Source organism: Anser brachyrhynchus (genome assembly GCF_964034855.1).
Source record: "Anser brachyrhynchus genome assembly, chromosome: 1".
Taxonomy (NCBI): domain Eukaryota; kingdom Metazoa; phylum Chordata; class Aves; order Anseriformes; family Anatidae; genus Anser; species Anser brachyrhynchus.
Window position 1 is genome coordinate 129,379,483 of NC_137694.1, and position 17,255 is coordinate 129,396,737.

General features: G+C 39.2%; 1 protein-coding gene and 1 long non-coding RNA gene across 8 annotated transcripts in view; one reads left to right on the forward strand and one right to left on the reverse strand.

The window, feature by feature from the left end:
* The window catches only part of SH3KBP1 (SH3 domain containing kinase binding protein 1), a 225,213-nt gene that overhangs the window by 173,196 nt on the left and 34,762 nt on the right, over positions 1-17,255 (forward strand). The window lies entirely within an intron of this gene.
* LOC308187966 lies at positions 27-17,249 on the reverse strand. The gene is made up of 2 exons (XR_013945036.1): positions 3,959-17,249; positions 27-1,616 (listed from the first exon to the last, which is right to left on the reverse strand). It is a non-coding gene; the product is annotated as an uncharacterized lncRNA (long non-coding RNA).

Below are 17,255 nucleotides of genomic sequence, written 5' to 3' on the forward strand. Positions count from 1 at the left end.
GTCTACAGCATGGGTGTATATGAATGTATTTCTCATCTGTTTTTTTTTTCATGTCTCCATTTTTCCCCTCCAGTATTTATTAGAATTACAAAAACAAAACAAAACACCACAACACCACAGTTGCCAAATGAGTCCAGCCTAGCCGTCCTTCTTAAATTCCACTACTCTACAAAAATTGTCTTCTTTAGTGATGCAGCTACTAGATTTGCTGTGCTCGATCTGAATCTTGCATATCAGGATTCATTCCTTGTGCACGTTGATTTGCTATTTTTAGTTATTGAAAATGTCACTTCTTTTGTTTCACGTAAATTAAAGGTAATTAAAATGAGTTAATGCTGTCATAAAGCTGTTGTTTCTAGTGTTTAGTAAAATACTTTTAATTTTACTTTTTTTTGTGGCTTTTACAGTCAATCTAGCGCTTGCCCCCAGTGAATTTTTGTTTAGCCTGTCTTGAAAGTTGTTTGGCTTTGCCTGATTTAAAATGTTCTCGTGTAATTATTTAACAGTGTCTCTGAGCACGGAAATGGCTTTTAAAAAGTTGTTCCTGTCCACTTCACGCTTTATTGACCACGTGGATTTAACTCCCTGAGATGGCTGGTCTCCAAGTGGGGATATGTTCTTCACTATAGCACAGAGATAAAGAGACAGCTGCTTTGCTGAGTTTTCAAAATGAGACTGCATTTGCTTACTTTTCTTTTCCATTCTCTTCTTACTGCTTCTGTGCCAACAACGGAAGAGTTTTGTTTTTTTTTTGTCTTTTCTGGTACCTGAGCTGGTGATTTGACTGAATTGATCAGTTTTCCCAAATACACAGTCAGAAGTTGGTATGTTTTTTAGTATGTCCCATTGCCTTTCTGCTCTATACTCTGATGGTATCAAGCCAACACAGACTTTTTTTTTCTTCTTCTGCGTTTTCTGTGGTGTATCACATGTCCATGAACAATTACATAAAACCATTCCTCTTGAGCAAGGTGCATTTCAGTGCAAAAAGGCTTGGCGTTTCCCTTGGATGCTTTTTTTGCTTCATCCGAACTAATCTGAGGTGCTGAGGAAGCAGTGTTTAACGAGTATTCACTTTGCAGATCCTTTTGTGGTTTGCAGAACTCATTGCAGACAGGCTTGTGGGTATTTTTCATCTATTTTTAATACATAGTTTAAAATACAGAATTTAGTCAAGGTCTTTCCCATAGAGTTCTGAAAACCATGGGGTCTCCTCTATGCTCTTACCATGGAAAAGAGCAATTTTATTTTAGTCCATGTCTTCTCAAGCAGGTGTTTTAACAAAAATGTTGTTGCTTTAGCCAGCAACAACAAAGTCAGCCTCACCCTTCTGCCCAGTAATGGCCTCTGCCAGAGAGCTGCCTCTCACCCAGAATTCACATCCCTGTGCTTGCAGCGTCTTCTCCATAAACAGAGTTAGTGATCCATACTGACTAAGGGGAATTAAATAGAAATGTACTTCTGTACTTCAGCTTGAGCACTTCAGAAACTATTACCATGGTTTCGCATTGCCATCAGATGACAGAGTTTCTTTTAATCTATTTGCGAGAAAGTGATTTGCAGGGGTTGTTTTCTATGCGAGACAGCATTAGACAAAATTTATTCTTCCGAATTACCTAGATGCAAAGAGAGAAGATAGCTACTTTTAAAGAAATAGATGGGAGTAACACTTCCTAAAACCCCAGATGCATTGTCATTTTCTTGAGCTCACTAAAACCAGAACGTAGTAAGACTTCTCAGCATGAGAAGTACCTCCTGAGGTTAGTCTGTTTTCACACAGATTGATAGGAATATTGAAGACTCACAATTTTAAATTGTACTGAATTTGTATTTATTCAAAAAAGAAAACATTTGGTGAGAACGTGTGGAAGTGGCTGAAGTAAGAAGAAATTAGTCACAACAGAATGGGAGAGAAAGCTTATGGGAAGTACACACAGTGCATTGCAAGAAACTTAAATGCAGAAAGATGAGATAGCACGCAGTATGTAGGAAGAGGAAGGTGGATGAGTTAATTGAGCTAAATCGTAAGCTATGAGGAGAGCCTGTGTGTTCATGAGCATGTGAGAATGTGTGTCTGAGGAAGCTGTTACTCTAGTGTTCATCTTAAAAAAAATAAATAAATGAATTGTAGAAAGAATTATAGAGAAGTGGTATGAGTAAACGCAAAATTCAAAACCACCATTTTAAGAGTACCTCTGCAGTTGAAAGGGATAAAATTACATCAGATTTCAGTCTTTTTTTTTTTTATCTAAATCAGTTATAAAAGTCCCTTTTCAAGACCTCCAAGTATCCACTTAAAATAAAGAGGAAACTGTTACAGGTTTTTGGTTTGTTTGTTTGCTTGCTTGCTTGTTTTTGTCCAGGCCTTTGCAGACTCTATTTCAAGTTCTCGCTCTGTTTTGATGCATAGTTAGATACTGAATCAAAAGAAGATCAGGTCTTCCGTGCAGGCCTTTATGATAGGAGAATTTGAACATCTGAATTATTTTGTGAAGTAGCCAAAGAATGTTTTGAACAGATTTGCTGAATCACAAGTGATTTCCCTAGTCACTTGAAGAGCGTGCTGGTCGGTTTTTTTATAAACTTACGGGAGTCAGAAGAGGCTGATCATTTTCCCGGCAACAGGTTGCATATTGTGGGAGATGTAAGGACAAGAACGCCATTGTGCCTGTCCAGTAGCCAGAAACAATTGCCAATTAAACAACATATTGAGTCATTTTTGAATGAATTGAATAGGCCTAAAACACCAAAAAAATACCCGATGAGGTAGAGTACAAACATATGGTAGTAACAGTTATTTCCTTATAGGTGAAAATTTATGTGGAATTAAGAAGAACAAAAGGAGAAATTAATGACTTCAAATAAATGTATTCTAAAAAATTCTGGAAAGGTTTTTCTCTCTGCCTTCTCCTCAGTGAAGTAAATGCCTTTGTAGATGCATAGAAAAAGTTTCATTTATTACATACTGGTGGTGCAGGTGGGCAAATTATAGTCCTTTAATTTCTTCATGCAGAATATTTAAAGATAAGAGATGAGAAAATATTGTTCAGAATTCTAGAGGAAGGTAAAAACTTCATCCTGAAGGCAAATAGAACAGCAGACTTGGGAGCTTTTCTTTACAGCTAAGGGGTCTAAGAAAAATGCACTTTTTGTAGAAAGAGCAAAAAAAAACGAAATACAGTAATCTTACAGTTAAGGTGATTGTTGTACAATTTGTGGATACAATACATTCATAAGCTGAAAACAGGTGAATGGCAAGAGGCCATGAGATTGTTACTGTAGGTTATTCTTTATAATATCAAATATTTGTGTTCTTTAGGTAATTTTTGTAGCAGCTTCAAAATGTTCCTGACAGCATTTGGATAAATATGAGAACACAGGTAGTGACTGCACTGTGCAACCAAAAGAGAGCGGCGAACGGGTGTTTCATCGTACTCAAATATTGATTTAGGAGACTATATTTGTAATAAATAGAGTTGCTTTTAAACAACAGAAGATTCACGTGACATTTTCAACTGTCATCTTGGAAGTCTTCTGGGATTTTTCATTCCAGCAATTTTAGGCATAACTACTGTAGGCTACTTTCCAGTCTTAATAGAGACTCCTAATGTAAACACTACAGATTTCTTAGCAGCTCTAATAAATTCTGAAAAAATGTGCAAGATATGAGTGGCATATAGAAAATGACCTATGTGAGAAATCGATAGCAATAGCTAAATAATTTCAAAGCAAATACATCAAGAGCTCACTGGCAGCTCTGCACTCATTTGAAAGCAGTTTTACTTGCAAGACTGTGAAAGATTTCATTTCACTGCATTCACTGCATCAATCTACCTGAGCTCTGGGCAGTAAAGACCGCTTTGTTCCCGGGAATGAAAATAGTCTGGATAAATAAAATAAAATACTTCAAAAATCATCGCAAGGTTGAAAGCTGACAATAATAGAAGAATATCCTCACCCGAACTCTTCCCATCGGAGTAGGAGTCGTGGAGGGCAATATCAGTGGCAGTTCAGTTAACTCTGAGTTGCCATGGTGTTGACACTGATAGCTGTCAACACATCAGCTGGATCATCAAAACCGTCTGAAGAATTGATGACGTGAAAGAGAGCAAGAGTGACTTACAGCCTCCCCAAATCTTCGTAACATTTTTCAGATAGTCCTTGGAACGTTGGGGTATTGGTATCATGACAGACACTATAGAGTAATGCCCATCATTAGTGACAGACTTACATGGCAACTTTTTCTGCTCTAGGTATTTATTGGCAATCCAATTTGTAGTGCTTAATGTTATGTTGGGGAGAAAAGAGCCATAAATCAGTTTTTGCAAAGACAGTATTTGTATGTGGTGGTGGTGGTGATCATTTGCCTTAATGTGAAATTTGCAAGTTTGGTGGTTCAAAATGCTGTACATTTAGTGAGTCAGATAAAATCAAGTGTTAAGTCAAACAAACAAGTACAGGCAAGCAGAAGGGTATAAGGAAACAATGAAATGTAATTCAGCCCTACCAGCCTCTTTCATAATGTCCTATTTTCACTGTTAAAGTGGCTACTCTGCGTTTGTTCCTGTCAGAGCATGGAATCTATTCTTGTGCAGAGAGCCTAGCATTTTCCAATTCTTCGTGTAGTCTTCAGGCATTTAATTTCACCCCCACTGTATTTATAGTCAGTTTCCCAAGCACGGACCTTTTGACAAAACAATTCTCCTGGTTTTGTCCCTTACAACATCTTTAAATGCTCATCCTGGTCCAGAAGGTAATTGTCCAGAGCACTTTCTTTAGCTGAGAGATTGCCAAGGATAACTTGACTGGGTAGGGCTGTGAAGGAAAGCAGCTGCTCTGACGGATGCAGGAGGCTCCTAAAGGGATGAAATTAGTAAGTGCTATTTACGAGAGTCTTGCCAGTTCGTTGAGGCCATGAGCAGGGGAAGGAGAAGGAACCGGCCAGTGTGCTAGAGGAGGGTGATAGCTGATACTTAATTGAGCATTTTACTAGATTATGGTGTCTCTAGGGGGAAACCTGTCTGTTTCCTGGGTTTGTGTGTGTATTTTTTTTTTCTCATTGCTTTTAATTGCAAACAGCACACACATATTTGACAACCCTTGGTTACAGAAATATATGTACAAATGAGAGGGTTTTTAGTTTTTCTTTTGGTATATGTAAATAAGTAGATAGCAACACTGATTTTTCCATAGTAAGATGAAATTTTCATTATCTTCTACTGGATGGGTTAAAAAAAATTGATAAGATTTGAAGTAATTAAAAATAAAGCTGCGTGTCTAAGAAGACAGAAATTTTCAAAGCTGAAAACATATGGTAGCTTCAGGTTCTGTCTTTCGAAAGAGGAGAAGAAAGCAGTCCTATTTCAGGGTAGACACTTGGGTAATTTTATTTTTGCCTTGACTGACAGATGAAAATTTCTATCTCATTTTTAGAAATGAGTTTGCTAATATAGCAATACAAATAAAAAATAAAATAAAATAAATCAGGTTACGCAGGGGAAAATGCATGACCTGATTTAATAAAAGTAATAAAAACGGCTTTCTGTCAAAGCAGCACAGTGGACTTTTGTTGTCACTAAATATTTTGGTCACACAGATGCCCTCAGTTAGAGCTTTAGTACAAGATTTTTTGAGGATTTGTAACTTTTGCAACGATCCTGCATACAGAAACCGAAAGGAGTACGGTGGATGAACATCAAATAACGTCCAGCTTTAAGAAAGCTTTTATGATCTTGTGTCTTTAAAGACTAGCATGTAAGCAATAAAGGCGCTTACTCCTTACCTTTAGAAACAGGTGTTTGCCTCAGAGAGAACAACACCTGAAGAGATCTCAGTGCATGCCCTTCCTGTTGTTCCTGAGACAACCGTGAATTATTCAACACATTTTCGGTCAGACCTAACAGCCATACCACATCTGCTTTCTGTTCCTTGTCCCTTACACTGTGCTCAGCACCAGTTTCTCCCCCAAGACATCGCTCCCCCTCAGCTGATTAAGGAATCTGCTTGTACCAAAGCTGCTGATTTCCTACAGGAAATTAATTCGCGAAGTGTGCATGGTGAGGGTGCAATCCGACATGATTAATGGTAGGCTGCTGCTGAAAGGGACGGGTCTTCTCCTTCCCTTTGCCCTTGCATCTGGCTGCCTTGGTCACTGGACACGCGGGCACAGATGAGTTGGAATGGGTCATAAGATTTGAATCTAATGGGAATAAGACGGTTGGGAACTTTTGCTGGGTTTCAGGTCATGGTGCCATGTGGGATGGTAGCTGGGCTAGGTCCTGCACAATGAGGCCCTTTTAATATGCTGCTAACATGTGTGGCAAGTGTTTGGGGTCATTGTGTGGAAGTATGAACGTGTCCTCATGTGAGTTATATAAAATTTATAGGGATGCTAATGGTTGCCGAAATAAGTTCACTATCTAAAGTGATTTGATGTACTCAGTGAGTTATGGGGAAAACAGACTGTGAGTAGTTGTTCTCTCATTTTTCTTCTTGCCTGAACCTTGTCCTTGACCAAGATTTTTAAATGCTTAAAATAAATTCTTAACACTTATTCATATCTTGCAGCCTTTCTTCGATGCTGTGTTTAAAAATGGAGCATTAAGTAAGGTCAATGTAGAGACCTTACTTAAGGGCTGACAGTATGTTTAATAAGATACCAGGTGCAGACAACAGTTCACTGGTATCTTTAGAAATATTACTGAAACACTAATTTTTGAGCTGAACACGTAAATAAACTATGAAGCTAGAGATTATTGCTGGGGAGCAACCAGCACTTAAATGTTCTTGTTAGTATATATATATTTTTTTTTCTATAAGTATACACTGACGTTCTTTCTTCCTATTCTTGTTATCATTGATTGCAGTGCTACAGCAGTGTTTTCAAAGGAAGGGCTTGTATTGTTCCTCAAAAGTACCACATTTGAATTTTGACGAATGGAAGTTCAGGCCAAGCTATGTAGGTGAAGTGACAGGATCCCCCATGCACGTAGTGCTTCGAGATTTGCATCATCTAAAGAGTTAGGTTTATTTGTTAGCATTTTTTAATACAGCCAAGCTAATCTGAAAAGGTGACATATTTTAAGATTAAAAGGGAGAGAAATTTTTTTTTCTGCCCTGTGCTTATGAAAGATATCACTGACATACCAAGGCGTCTGGAAAACTGTGATTATTGCTCACAATGCAGGCGTTAAACTCACTGCTTAGATTCATCCTTTCTTTCATCCTGTGTGTTGGGTTCACATGCTGGCTTGATGGTTTTATCTCAAGTCCAACCTTGTCAGAATAAGGAGAATCATTTAAAGAGAAAGTAAATATGCATATACAGTGCCAAGTAATTAGTGATGATAATTATGACTCTGGATCTAAGATGTCTTTGGTGTAAGTAGTAATGGCATTAAATTAATACTTCAAATGATTTGTTCAATGGTTTTCTAATCTTTCTAAATGCAAAAATATAATTATATAAATATTTTATCTTAGCTTAGAGTATCAGAGGTATGTATTTTGTCTGTTACTAGCACCACCTTTCATGTTTGTGGTAGCTAACTTAGTTTTATTTTGAGTATTGGAGGGCCAGAGTTTTATGACCTGGCTCATATTTATTTCTCCATGGTATTCTGCTGACTGAACATTGCAAGTGAAGTGAATCCCCAGAAGAGATTGTTTTGTTCAATGAGCGGTGTAATTTTTTCTGTTTGCACAAATATTTCATCAAAGCAATTCAGCTTTGTTACTGATTAAACTATTTACTCACAGAGTTTAAAGTCAAAAGGTTAGATCTAGCCTAAAATGGATTTAACAGCCAAAATATATCTGGTCTGTTGGATGCTCTGCTCTGAGGTCCTGTATATTGCAGGTCATTCTTTATTCTCAGCCAATTTCTCATTTGCAGAGTCCAACAACTCAGGCCAATTCTTGGACAGAATATGTCTCCTAGAGAGGTATCTTCTTGTTGGGCTTTCCAGTAAAAACCACTGTCTGGAAAGACAGTGTAACCACTGCTGAAATAATGTCTAATTTTTGACAGTCTCTCCCATTTCCTTCCGTACCATGTTGACACGCTAAATTCTTAGTAGAGCCTTAGAGCTTATGGATACAAATAAATTCTCCTGTTCAAAGCTTTAAAAGATGCAACTGCCCTTACCACATGTACAGTTCCCTGCTGCTTGGGCAGGAGAGCTGGCAGGAGCTGGGAAGGATTTGGATCTTCTGGGGTGCAGGCTGAGGACCCGAGCAGAATAAATTGCTTTGGATTATGGGCCAAACAGAGTCAGACTGGGAGATTTCTTCTCGTACTTTTCTCCCAGTATTTCATAATCTGTGAGTATTTGGGAGAAAGTGCATATAAGGGGGAAATGGGTGCTCTCCAGGACTGCCTCAGAAGATTAATTTATTGCCTGTTGGACTGTCTCTCTCATCTAAATGATCTTGGGTTGGGTAGATGTTGAGCGATTCATTCTGCCATATCGCCAGATTTTAAAATAATATTTCTGTTTAGGAGTACTTAGTTACTAACCAGATGCTTTAAATCATAGCCAGGTTCAAAAATATTTAACAAACTGTTGAATGATACTGTAAGGTCTCATTCCTGGTAACAGAGTTTAGTAAATAACAAAGTTTGTCATATTCCCATACAGTCTTAGGTAGCAGCACAAGGTGGGTGTAATATAAGACTCAGGAGAGATGCTTTCCTTCACTCACAAGTGTTTTACCAAGTTTTTTGAAAATTTATAAAGACTAAAATAAATTCTTTTCTGACTTTTCAGAATAAAAGTGGATTTTGAGAGTGGTATGCCTTCATTTCAGCATTAGAATAGTACAATAAAATGCAAGAAATTTTAAAGAACCATTCCTAAATGTTACTAAACTACTTTTTTCACTCAGTTTCAGCGTGATTTTATTGTTTTCCCCTAATGAAAATTGCATTAATGAATATCTGATGCAATGTGAGGTCAGCTTTTGATTAGCTCATTTCAAAGTTACCAAAATAATGCTGATCTTTGACACTTGTTTTCAGTGAAAATTTTCCATCTACTTAAATCTAGGCAGTTGTTCATTAATGGGTTAAAAATAAAAACTAGAAATTTCCCTGCACATAACTGTTTTTGCCCAGTGATGTCAGACACCAGCTTTCAAAATTACAGAGCTCTTTCTGTAGCCTTCTCCCGTGCCTGTGAGAGCTGGGACCTTTTGGTCCCCGGAGGCAGGCAGCAGCGCTGTGCCACTGCTGCTCTGCGTGGGCGCAGGGAATGGCAGCCAGCTTGGCTCTCAGATTTGGTTTGCTACGAGGCCTTTAATCCTCAAATTCAGAAGCCTTTGCACATTATCTTTATATATTTATATATATACATATTTGAGTATACAGAGTGTCTTGAAAGGTGCTATAGACACATTTGTTCACCTTAAACTAAAAGGTGTTTTGTTTTTCCTTTAAATTACGAGGTTGGCTATCAATTGTGGGAAATGCTGCTGAAAAGACACTTACAATGAGGGTGGTAATAATGTAATGTGCGGCTGCCAGCACAGCAGAGCTGACACATGAAAGCTCTCAGTACAAGCGTAAGAGATATTCATGGCTTTGTGAATAATGGGATTTTATAAGCTCAACATTCTTCTTGATGAGAACCAACTATACAAGGGCAGAAGGAAAACAGACATTTGACAAATAACAATTGCCAACTGCTGGGATTTTTTTCTTGTTTTCATGCAAGGAACTGTGTATTCTGGTGAGATTTCTGTGAAACTCTCGTATCCTACCATGAGGATTTTGCTTTTTGAAACCCTGCACTGTTGTGTTGCCTCTCACTCAATACTCTGAATAGCCTATAATTTTTAGTTTGTAATCTTAGCTTGCCAATTGTATATTTTAAGCATAGTAACATATGAATCTTAAGTTAAAAAGGTAATTCTTGTAGGCCAATTTTTTAGAAGATGTCTGTAGATGAATGTACATGCAAGTCCATCTATTTGCTTGGGCAGAAGACTTTCTGTTTAAGCATTGCCAGAGTACCCATACCACAGTGCATGCTTTGCAGCTACCTTTTCAGAGGAACTGCTGTTCTTGTTCTTGGCACTGCTTTCTGTCCTAGCTAGAATGACGAAATCAAAGGTTTATTTATCAAAAGCTTTCAATCAGAAAAGCTGAAATATCGAGCAGTTATGGATTGATGTTTACAGGATGGCTTCATGTAGTTTTGCACTACAAAGCAGCAGCGTGTTCAGCAGGCCAGCCTGTGTAATGGTCTGCTCCCTCAGAAAAAAAGAGTCCTGTTTACAGATGAAGAGATCAGCCTTTTTCAGATTTATTTCCTTGTGGGTTTACACAGCTGCAGCTATAGGCATGCATAGGGGAGAAAATAAATACATAGATTGTTACTTTGCTTTGGGACCTTGGGGAGCAGGGAAGACCTCATTTGCTTTTACAAACAAAAGCCTTTTCCTCAGCTAGGGGCAGCCCAGAAGATAAGCTGGGGAAGGAAGAGATGAAGTCGGGGATGTGGCGCTCCCTGAAATGTTTGGTAATTCAAAGGTGGTGAGAGACGAGGGAGTTGGTGCCTCCCTGAAGACCTGCTTGCTTTGGAGGAAAAGGCAGGAAACATCTTCGCACCCTCAAATAAATTAAAAAATGTGGCTGGAGCAGCGGATGCCTGCCTGGCAGTAAAGTTGTTTCTTCATCTCCCGCAAACCTTTCGTGCTCCCCAGTGCACTGCTAAATGTGCTGGTGCTGTACTCTGTGGAGGGGCTGAATAGGTTGTGTAGGCAGCCCCTGCCAGCCTTGCTCAGGCCCTCATTTTAGTACAGCTGCAGAGGCTGTTCAGCTGTCGGTAGGCTCCCTGCTAGTATTAGGCAGCCGATGACGTTGGAAAGAGCAATCTCCAGGCATTTACAGCCAGCTTCAGCAGAGATCTAGAAGCAGGTCCAGTGGGCTTCTGCGCCCAGGCAAGAGAAAAACTATAATTACAACTGAGCACACAGCCAAGTAGCTCCTGCTTTTTATTTAAGTGATTAAGAATGGTCTCGTAGCACACAGCAACTCTCCTTTAAGTGGCTATAAGTGGAGAAAAAAATAAGTAAAATAAAGCACGGTACTTGAAAGAAAAGATAGTTCCGTGTGCCTGACATTTAAAGTACAGTGCATTATTGACTCCTAGCAAAACAATTTTAAAAATCCATATTGTGAATTTATATTACAAGCGTGTTCACAAGCAGGAGCGCTGCTTTCTGTTTGCAGGGAAAGGGTTGGTTGCCCTCATTGTCTTTTCACTGGCTGGGGCTTAGAGCACAGCACTGGGGACTGGAAACCAACCCATCTGTGGCAACTAATTTTGAGAGGGGTGGCTTTATATGAAGTGAAATAACCTTGGTATTTGGAATATCTGAATGTCCTGCCCACTCGGAGCGATGAGAAGGGGGCCGTGAAGCTGAGAGAGACTCAGAGAGGGCGATTTCAGTCATGTCTGGGTGGCACTGCAGTCCGTCCATGTCAGGCTGGAGAGCAGGTCTGCCCGAGAGGGGCTTGTGGCCTGCTGGGTGTGAATCTCCCTCTTCCGATTTCGTAGCCTTGAACGTGGTCTCAGCTACTAAATTGAAGATCGAGCGAGCAGGGGACTGGCAGCTCTGTCTCTCCAACCCCTTCTGTCAACTCTGAACACCAAAGGGAAATGGCGAGGGTAACTGACTGAGGGAACGTTTGCATTCTTGTCCTGCGATCGCCTGTACTCTCTGATCAGGCAGACGAACAGGGCCAGCCTCTTGTCAGTCGTGTGGATCTAGATACAGCTGCATCTGTGCAACGAGTGGAGTATTCGTAAGGTTATGCAGTATTACGGAGCCTTCCGCTGTGGCTTTTCGTTCAATCTCCACCAGCTTCTGCTTTTTTACAGTTCAACTGAGAGCACCAGGGGAAGAAATAGCACGGGGTTTGTTCTGGTACGATAGCAGCCGTTGTGCTGCCAAACAAACCTGTTGGTGTGGGATACACATACATACCGTATGTGTAAGAGACCAAGCAGTGTCAGGATCCATCCACACAGAAGAGGAAGAAGTGTGACTTTTTAGGTTATAGTAGCCACTATGAGAGTTGCTACAAGATTGTCACAGTTTCCTGAAGGGATACTAAGCCATGATCTTATGCTATTAACCCTACTTACATACTTCACTGTATTTCACTTATATTCACTAATAGTGTGAAAAAATTGGTACTCCAAATAGCAGACCAAAACGTCTTTGCTTTCATATTAAAATATCTGCTTACTGCTTTGTCTGATCTCTCTAGTCATGCATCTCCTCTCTCCCATTGCACTTTTAGTCACCACAGACTTAAATTTCAGAGTGGTGCTGTGTTCTTGTCTTATTGTTGGTTTGAGGATTGTATTTTTTCTTTTCTGTTAGTTTAATATTCCCTTCTGGGAAAAATAAGAATAAAAAAAGTCCCTCTTGCAGTTTTCTTCCTAGCTTGCATGCCTCGCTTCTAATTATATGAAGACTATTTTCTTCTCTTATTCTTCATGTCAAGAAAAGGACTGGCGTTTTTTAGTTCATCTGTGTATGCCTTTAAAATTGTTGGCAACATGTTGACAAAAGCCAGTTGTATTCTGCTTTTCTGGTAGTTGCCATTTCTCCTATGTTTACCCTTTTCTCTTACATTTTTTTCTGACTTCCTTAAGAATTCCAGCGCAGTTTGATATTTTATTACCTTACATTTTGTGTAATATTTGTTTCTTATGAAGTTTAAAAATTCCTTCTCAAAAAATCCTCAACACTTCTTTTTCATGACTACATTTGTCCAATTCTTTACCCTAATATACTTATCACAAGATGAATTTTGCTAATAAATACCAAATCCAATGTATTTAATTTATTAGCACTAATTAGTGATCTAGTGGGTTTGGAATTAAAATGGATTTTGATTCTTCAGTAGAAGAGCTTTTCATCCTTTCATTTTTGCCTCCACTCTCTCCTTTTATTTCATTCTTCAAAGTCATTTGAATTAAATTTGTCAGAGACAATATTTTTGAACTAGAAATGAAGGTACAATGAAGATTTGTATTCCAGTGAGAAAATGCTAAAATTTCCCACTAGATTTTTTGTTTTCCTTATGCCATGCATCTGCCTCAGCCTGAACAATGAAAACAGACCTGTCAGTTGTAATTGCCAGAGGATTTCTGTAAGGTATTTGATTGCACTGTCACTGCCTTGGACATGAACATAGTCTCTGACTCAAGCTTTGGTAGAAGCCAATTTTTAGTCTAGATAAATGCTGGCCTGGCTACTACCTACCTTGCATGAACTCTAGTATCTATCAGATACAATTTTATCTTTAATCTCCTTTTTTTTCCCCTTAAACTAAAATGTATTTTTAGTAATTGGAATACATTTTTTTCCCTAGAACTTAGGGGACATTTCAGCATCTGATTTTTATCTATCTATGCTGTTATGAGTCTGGTAGAATAACATGAAGGTAAAGGAGAGATCCACTTCGTTAATAAATTTTGGAATGTGTTACTGGGTTGTAACAGCTTGGTGGCTCTTGTGTAAAATCTAAATTTTGAGTTGACAGCCATTTTGCCAACATTAAACACATGAAGCTGTATTTTAAAAAAGACAGCATGATTAGGACTGCGTGGCTGACAGGGATCTAGAACTGGTGGAGTTGCTTTTGCTCGATGTTGACAGCCAGCCATGTGGTTCTGATCACAGTGCCTTCACTGCGCTTCAGGGCTCTGATGTCATTTGTTAGTGCATGAGGCAGCTTGTTGCAGCTCCAGCTCAGGTGTCCTCATATGGTAGGCTCTTGTGATGAGGATGTACCTGCTGTCAGCATTGTATATGGGCATCCAGAGCTTGCTTAATTAAAGAGAAACTGCCTAACGATCTACTGATGTAGGAAAATCATGTGTGGTGATTGGCTGCATTAAGCCCAAGTGACAAGATGGAGAGAAGAAAAAAGCAAACGTGCAGCTGTTCTGGATTAATGAGCATGAAACACAAGCAGTTTTTCATGAAAACAAATAAACTCTAAGAAAAGCGTGGAGTACAAAATGCGTGTGTGCTACTAAAATGAAGAAACGGGAGTAAGATTTGTGTTTCCTAAGAGGAAAAAAAATACAATCTAAAAAAAAATTACATGATGTCGTGCATTGTTTAGCCGGGGTTATTAGCTGGCCCTAAGCTATACTGTGAGTAGAAGCACAAGCTTTCATGTCCAGAAGCTTGGGTTATTATTAATATTTTAAAAATATAAACTGGGTATCGTTTTGGTGATTTCAGGATGGCATGGTAGGGTGCAGAGGGCATCACAAAACATGCCACGTTAACAGTGCAGTTGAGTGCCCTACTTGCTGGGCTGCAAAAGTGGGAGAGCCAAGTGGGAGGGCTCCTGCACATCAGGAATGAGGGGTGCTGGCTGAGGTAAGGGTAAAAGCCTGCACACAGCCTGCCTGTGCCATGCATGACTGGCTGATTATCTCAGTCCTTCGCGGAGCGCTGTGTTCACTCAGTGGATATTTGAAAACATCAGCAAGTCGAGGATCAGATCACTAACAAAGGTTTGACAGTCTAACCAAACTGATAAATGTCTCCTAAATAACTGTGATGGTCTGGAAAGGGTATGTGTCCTTGGGGAAGGCCACCATGCTAAAGAACAGGGAGAATGCAGGAGACAAACAGGGATTAAACACGAGACAAAAACGACCAGAAAGAGAATGAAAGTTCAGTGCCTGCATTTGTAGATCAGGAACGCATTACATCAGAGTAAAATATGGAGATATGAAGGAAAAAAAGTACATACCTTAAACAGATGTGATACAAGAAAACATGATATTTAGCTTTCTTGTTTAGTCAGCACGTATTGCCAGGTGGTGAAGCGATCTAATTAAGCTAAATAAAAAGCCTTGAAGAGAAGAAAAATTAAAAAATAAAAAACATAAAAGCTGTGCTCTTCTTTAATGCTAGTCTGTTTTCTTTCAAATATCATCAAATGTGTTATGCATTTTATGTGTGATCCTTTTGGGTCCTTTCCAGCGCTAGATATTCTGTGATTATAACTTACAGAAAAATACCAACATGCACAGTCATTGTGAGCAATATTTTAAAGAATTCTCCTGGCATTAAGTACACCTGATTAAGTTAACTTGTGTTGTTCTGATATCCCTGTAGCAGCTGAACCAAATGATACCATGGAAATATAACGATGATAAGATCATCTTGCATGCATGTATTATCATGCAATCTTTTATTGACTGTTCATATTTTGATTTCTGTAGTGGATCCTCTCCCCTATTTAAAATACTGCTTGCTTTCGCTACACACAGTATTACTGTTTCCTCTTAGCTTTTCCTTCTGTACTTCTGTAGTGTGTACAAGCTTTGTAAGTATTTTTCTTCAAACCTTTTTTAAGTTGTGAAAGAGTGCTATGATTTTTTTCCTAGGAAGATGATGAAATGAAGATCAGAGTGGCCGTTTTCTAAAGTATTTGCTCACATTGCATATTCACCTTGAAAAATAAGTTCAGATCTGTCTTTTTATGAATATTTAACGTGCAGTTACCCTTTATATATGGCTACAACAATGACTGATCTGTGCAAGTGACATTTAAACTCTAGAGTGTTCACAGGTACTGCACAACAGATACGGCTTCACAAACAAATTGTGTAGATAAAGTGTCAAGACATGACTTCACTTATGTTTCTACAGCTGTTTTCTTATACCACAAGAATGTAAATATCTGGACCCCTTGATCCAGTGCTGTTTCTGGAGGGATATTACCTCATAGCATACATGAGGCTTGTAGAATTTGGCCTATTTCTTTTGCTTCTGTCCAATTTTTCTAGCTTTGTTCTCTGTAAAAACCTGTATAATTACTTACTGCATGTTGTTGTCTCTCCCTTTTACCTAAACTACCTGCCCACTCTTGCCTCCTTTTCTTATATCTGCACCACTCTGTTTCTGCTTGCCCCTCTGTTCCAGATGCACGGCTTTTTCTTTCTTTCTCACTTTATGGAAAAGCAAGAAGGCAGTTGTCTTGTAATGAGCCAGTTTTTACACATCACCATGCTTTTTTCCACAGCCCACATAAGGTCTTTGCAGGGAAAGACCTGCTCCGTTTCTGTAGCAGGGAGTGATGAAAAATCCTCACCGCAGTGAACGTGTGGAACAGCGACCATGCCCCAAGCTAGGACTGTTAGACCTATGTCAGTACCACTGAGCATTCAGAGAACAGAGCTGCTAAATTACATCTGAGCTCTTCTAAACAGTGCTGAAACGTGATTTCTGAAAAGCAAAACCACTTTGTTAAATCTTAGAGAATTTCCATAGGGCTGGATTAGAAATGTTAGCTCTGTTGAACTCTGAGCCACTCAGTGCGGCTCTGCCTCCAGGACAGCTGGATGTACCTGGCTGGTGCATATGGTGTGGTCAGACCAGATCTGTAGCTGTGGAAGGGACTACAGCGATTGCTTAAGGCTGAGGTAGCCGGATGGTGTGGGATCCCAGCTGCAAATCCAACCCTGGTTAGTGCTGCCTGTCATAGGATGGGGCGATCCCTTCTGATTTTTTGTCATGACCAGCCCGTGTACTGTCTGTGGGATTTCCCTTCCCCTCACATTTCAGATGTGTAATATTTACTGCATGGCTCTGAGCCATATGAAGATTTAGGTTCACCTTTTTCATTGCGAGTACTTAGCTGTGCATTGTTTTGCCGTGCACGCGACATTGTGTTGCTGAAAAATGCCACAGAAAAAAATGGTGCTTTGCAGTGATCAGGCGTGTAATGCCTTCTTAATTGGACAGTGATCAAATTTAATAACTTCAGGAGTAATTCTAATGTGTCAAGGTTTTCTTGAAAGTGTGGCAAATGAACGAGCTTTATTACCTCTTGGGATGTATGATGTTTAATTAAGTTATTGTCTTTCTCTGAAACGAAGTCACAGAGAAGTAGTGCCATCCATACATGCTCAAAATGCTTACTGGTTTAACAGATCAAATGCTGAAATAGTGTTTTGCTTTAGACACAGACAAGCTCTTGAGCTCTTACAGCATGTTTATTGTTCTTCCCTAGCTGCTCCATATGATAATGTAATGCAGGGTGATTACTGAAGTTTTTATCTGGTAGATTACCCTGTTAACCTGGCACTCCAGTAAATTGTCATGTTCTAGCAAAAAAGCAGGACATTATGCAAAAGAGCACTTCAGCACACAAATCTGTTCAGCATCCAAGCACCGTGTGTTTTTCATTTTATTTTACTGTTTTGTAG